Source organism: Vigna unguiculata, chromosome 5 (genome assembly GCF_037176805.1).
Source record: "Vigna unguiculata cultivar grain cowpea cultivar isolate G323 ecotype 2 chromosome 5, ASM3717680v1, whole genome shotgun sequence".
Lineage (NCBI taxonomy): Eukaryota > Viridiplantae > Streptophyta > Magnoliopsida > Fabales > Fabaceae > Vigna > Vigna unguiculata.
The window spans coordinates 23,218,486-23,223,974 of record NC_140796.1 but is presented as its reverse complement, the minus strand read 5'-3'; the positions used below and the strand labels follow the sequence as shown (position 1 = coordinate 23,223,974).

The following is a 5,489-nucleotide window of genomic DNA, read 5'->3' as shown; positions in this document are numbered from 1 at the left end:
TGTTCAAACCTTTCATTTTGAAATTCCCCACCATGGTCACTTCGAATAGACACTATCTTGGAACTCTTTTCATTTTCTAGCACCTTGGTAAGTCTTTTAAAAGCATGAAAAGTGTCATTTTTGGTAGCTAAGAACAAAATCCATGTGTACCTAGAGAAGTCATCAACTATGACTAATGCATAAAGATTGCCACCAAGGCTCATGGTTCGAGATAGACCAAATAGATCCATGTGAAACATCTATAAAGGTCTTTCAATTGAAACAACACTTTTGGGTTTGAAAGAGACCTTGGTCTGTTTTCCTTTTTGACATGCTTCACACACTCTATCCTTCTCAAACTTGAGTTTTGGTAGTCCTTCAACCAACTATTTTTTGTTTAGCCGATTAACATGCTGTATGTGTATGTGACAAAGTCTCTTATGCCATAACCAAGTGTCATCCTCTTTTGTAAGCAAACAATGGATGCTAAATGATGCATGATGCAGATCAAATAGATATATATTGTTGACTCTTTTTCCTATCAAAACAATTCTACCATGTGCATCATATATCAAGCAATTGTTTGGTTCAAACATCACTTTAAAGCCTTTGTCACATAATTGACTTATACTTATCAAATTATGTTTGAGCCCTTCTACCAGTAGCACATTCTTGATGTTGAAAGAGGATCCATTGCCTATGACTTCATTTCCAAGGATTCTTCCTTTGTTGTTGTCTCCATAGGTTACAAATCCTTCTTCTTTCAATTCCAACTTTGCAAATTTGGTCTTATCTCCTGTCATATGCCTTGAGCAGCCACTATCTAGGTACCATAGATCCTTCTTTTCCTATTTAGATCCTTTAAAACAACATAGTATTACATGGTACCCTTTGATAGTTTGGGTCCAACATGGTTATGCCTTTTTAGATCCTTTTAGGATCCATTTCATAATTCCCTTAGGTAAATCATACTTTCTAACATGACAAATCTTAAGAATATGACCTTTCTTCATACAATAGTTGCAGGAAATGAATGGCATAGCATTTGGCTCACTTTTGGAAAATAAACTAGAGAACTTCTTGGCTTTCTTTTCATGGATAGGTGTATAACCAAGTCCAGCCTTTCTAAAAACTTAATTTTGAGAGCCAAGAACAACTTCCAAGTTTGCTTTTCCTCTTGTGAACTTTGCATATGTTTTCAAAAGATATTTCACTTAATTTTTCAAAGTAGTGTAGTTTTCACAAGGTTTTATAGCCAGCTGTTTTTCAGAACAATCAACTAAATTACTGTAAATCATTTCCAAATGTTCGATATCAGTTTTTAAGTCGATTGTTTCTGATTCTAGTTGTCTAACTCTATTTTCTAGCCAGCTATTTAATCCTTTTAGCCGATTGTTCATGACAGCAATTTTGTTTGCCTCACTATACAACTCTTCAATGTCATGCAACAATTGGTAATAATCATTCTTATCTTTGGATGACAAAGAACTTACTTTGCTTGATAAGAATGATTCATATCCGGCCATTAGGCATAGATTTGCTTCCTCACTTCCTCCTTGAGATGAAGTACTTGTTGAATCATCATTGTCCTCCCAAGCTATGTAGGCATGCCTTTCCTTACCCTTTTTCTCCTTTTTCCTGTCATCAACCTTCTCTTTCTCTTTGTTAACATTAGGACATTCAATCTTGATATGTCCTTGCTTTCCACAATTATAACATGAGAATTTGGAAGAATTACTTGAATCATTTTATTTAGAATTGTACCTCCTCTGATTACCTTTGTTTCCTTTCCTCTTGAGATACTTCCCAAACTTCTTGACTAGTAGATTCAAGTTCTCATTGTCACTAGATTCAACAACCTCTTCCTCGGTTTCATCACTCTTCTTAGAGCTAGCCTTCAAGGCTATGGATTTTACTTTTTTCTCACTTGTTTCAAGCTCACTTAGCCTTTGAATTCCAATCTCATGCTCTCTAAGCTTACCAAACAGTGCAGCTGTTGTGATGATGGATAAATCCTTGGATTTAGATATGGTAGTCACCTTTGGTTGCCAATTTCTATCAAGACATTTAAGCACTTTGATGTTTAAATACTCTTTGTCAAATTCTTTGCCTAGACCCATAAGATGGTTGACTGTGTGAGTGAACCTCTTTTGCACTTTAGCTATGGACTCTCATTTTTGCATCTTGAAAAGCTCATACTTTTGAATCAAGGCATGTTTGCTTACTCTCTTCACTTCACTTGTTCCTTCATGTGTAACCTCTAGGACATCCCACATTTCCTTTGCATTCTTACATTAGGAGACCCTAAAAAATTCATCCATACTCAAAGATGAAGTGATGATGTTCTTGGCATTGCAATCATATTGAGCTCTTCTCCTTTCTTCATCATTCCATTCACTCCAAGGCTTGTCCACCTGCTTATTTTCAACAACACATTTAGGAGTATATGGTCCATTAACTATTGCATCCTAAATTCCTTTGTCTATAGATTCAATGAAAATTTGCATCCTTAATTTCCAAAACTGATAGTTTAGGCCACAAAACATAGGTGGTCTATGAATATATGCACCTTCAGCAAAAGGGAGTTTACTTTCAACCATTTCAAAAGGATTTTTGATCAACTTGAATACCTTTCAAGAACCTTGCTCTAGATACCAATTGTTAGTTTTGAAATGGTGAGTTTAGCCAAGAACGGGGGGTTGAATTGGCTTTATAAAACTTTTTTTGAAAGCTGAAACCCTTTTTCAATTGAATCTAATGGACTGGAAAGTTTGGATGTAAATGCAGCAAACCAGTACACTTTTAGTCGATTAAAATATAAAACAGCAGACTAAATTGTTCTTGATGCTATGATACAGTCGATTAAAAAGAAAAATCAGTCGGCTAAAATACTGAAGGATTATACATAATGCAGAATTCACGAATTCAACTCAAACAACAATCTTTTACATACAAGACATGTTCCAATCAGTATTTATAACAAGTACAAAGCCTCAGATTACACAAGAACGCATTGAATCACATCAAATATCAAATTGCTTATTTTTCTTGAGATTTTAAAGAGTTTCAAAGAGAGGGAGATGAGGGAAAGAAGAATGCACAACTGTTTTTATACTGGTTCACTCAATCATAGAGCTACATCCAGTTTTCTAGGACAACCTGAGCTTGGTTTCCACTATTTTCAAAACTTTTACAAATCAAACACCAAGATTACACTTTTGAATAACAAATCACACAAGATTTTTGACTCACACAAAAATCTAGAACTACAACCTACAAAAATCACACTTGCAGACCTGAAATCACATTAGGCAAACCATCCAGAGGCACAAAAGTATCCAAACCTGATGGTGGTTGTCCCTAGCACACCATACACGTGTTCTTCAAGCTACTCACAAGCCAAAATGCCTCCAAGATCAACCAAGATCACCCAAGATCTTCAAAACATGAGTTCCAGTTGTGTATTGCAGAGAGAGAACGCTTCCCAGAGATGAATGACATGATTTCGTTTAGAAAAACTCAAATTCGCACCTCTGCTCACGAAAACACAGCTTATATAGTCTGGTTTAAGTGAAAACAGTCGATTGAATTTTCCGTGCAGTTAGCTGATTTCACCTGACTTAAGTGAAATCAGTCGATTGAAAAATAATTCAACTAACTGAATGTATTCATACCAGAAACTATATACAACAAGCCTTTTAACCTGTTAAAACCCATTTTAACAGATTAAAAGAGACACACTAAAGCACACAAGACATCTAACCTATGTCATATAGCCTATCAACAATGTATAACACTAACACATTACATTTAACATGTTATATACAGATTTAACACACTAAAACTTAATCTTCAAGAGGATCTTCATCAAACACTTAAGATCTTCATGCACATGGCTTTATCAATTCTTTGCTTCAAGCTTGGTTGTGCCAACAGGAGATGGATATGCTTTGATGCAACATTTATCAAGAATGGGAGAGTTGAGTATTTTCTTCTATTTTGAAATTGACACTGATGTTGAAAATAGAATCATTAATGTCTTTTGGGCAGATGCAAGGAGTAGAGCCGCCTCAATGGACTTTGGTGATGTCGTCTCATTTGATACTACATACCTAACCAACAAATATGACATGTCGTTCGCACCCTTTGTTGGTGCTAACCATCATGGGCAATCAATTCTATTGGGATGTGGATTATTGTCTTCTGAAGATACATAAACTTTTACATGGCTCATTCAATGCTGGTTGAGGTGCATGGGGAACAGGGCACCAGATGGCATCATAACTGACCAATGAAGAGCAATGAAAAATGCTATTGATGTTGTATTTCCCAACACCAGACATCGAATGTGTTTGTGGCACATCATGAAGAAAGTCCCCGAAAAGTTAAGTGGATTGACAACCTACAAGACCATAAAGCATGCTTTGAAACAATTGGTTTACGAGTCCACCTCCACTATTGATTTTGAGGTAGGTTGGGAACAATTCATATCCAATTTTGATTTACAAAATAGCGAATGGCTTTCAATGCTTTACGAGGATAGAAGTAGATGGGTTCCTTGTTATTTGAAGTCAAAATTTTGGGCTGGTATGTCCACCACTCAGAGAAGTGAGGGTATGAATGCCTTCTTTGATGGTTTCATAAATTCTACAACAGCACTGAAACAATTTGTCGTCCAATATGACAATGCGCTGCGGTTGAAGGTCGAGAAGGAAATTGAAGCCGACTTTGGTTCCTTGAATACCACCCTACCTTGTGTCACTCAATCATTTCTTGAAAGACAGTTCCAAGAAGAATACATTCATGCAAAGCTTGTTGAAGTTCAGCAAGAGTTAAGGAGTAAGATTAATTGCAATATCAAAATTTGCGAATGTGATGGAATTTATTCAAAGTACATGGTTAAAGAGGAGTGCATATGTAATGGAGAAAGTGCTGACAAAATACATGAAGTTGTATTTGATAAAATCACACTAGACATTCAATGTACTTGTCTTTTGTTTGAATTTAGAGGTATTATATGCCGACACAACTTTCTTGTTCTTGCACAAGAGGAAGTCAAAAGTTTACCACCCAAGTACCTTTTGAAGAGGTGGAGCAAACAAATTTGACGACGACACACTTACATAAGAGCGTTAACCAAAGATAATAAGGACGATCCCCATGTGGAAAGGTATGACTTCATGTGTAAGAGATTTTATGAAATTGCAGAAGTTGCATGTCAATCTGAGAATGGGACAAAGTCTATGTTAACCCAACTTGCCTCCATTTATGCAAAGCTTGACTTACCTATATTCAATATAGTAAGTATTCCTTCACACCAGGTGAAGGAAAAATTAACCCAAGATTCAACGTCCACTATGGACAACATGGTACGAAGCCCTTTACACATTAAGAGGAATGGTTGACCCCGAACAAATAGGCTTCAATCAACAGTGGAGAAGGTTTCCAAGAAACGAAAATGCAGGGCAGCATCGAATAAATCGACAACGGATCTTAATGTAAGTCATTCA

At 36.2% G+C, this 5,489-nt stretch overlaps 1 pseudogene; it reads left to right on the top strand.

Moving 5' to 3' along the window:
• The first annotated feature begins 4,280 nt into the window (after positions 1–4,280).
• Positions 4,281–5,087, top strand: LOC146886249 (protein FAR1-RELATED SEQUENCE 5 pseudogene; annotated as a pseudogene).
• The last annotated feature ends 402 nt before the right edge of the window (positions 5,088–5,489 follow it).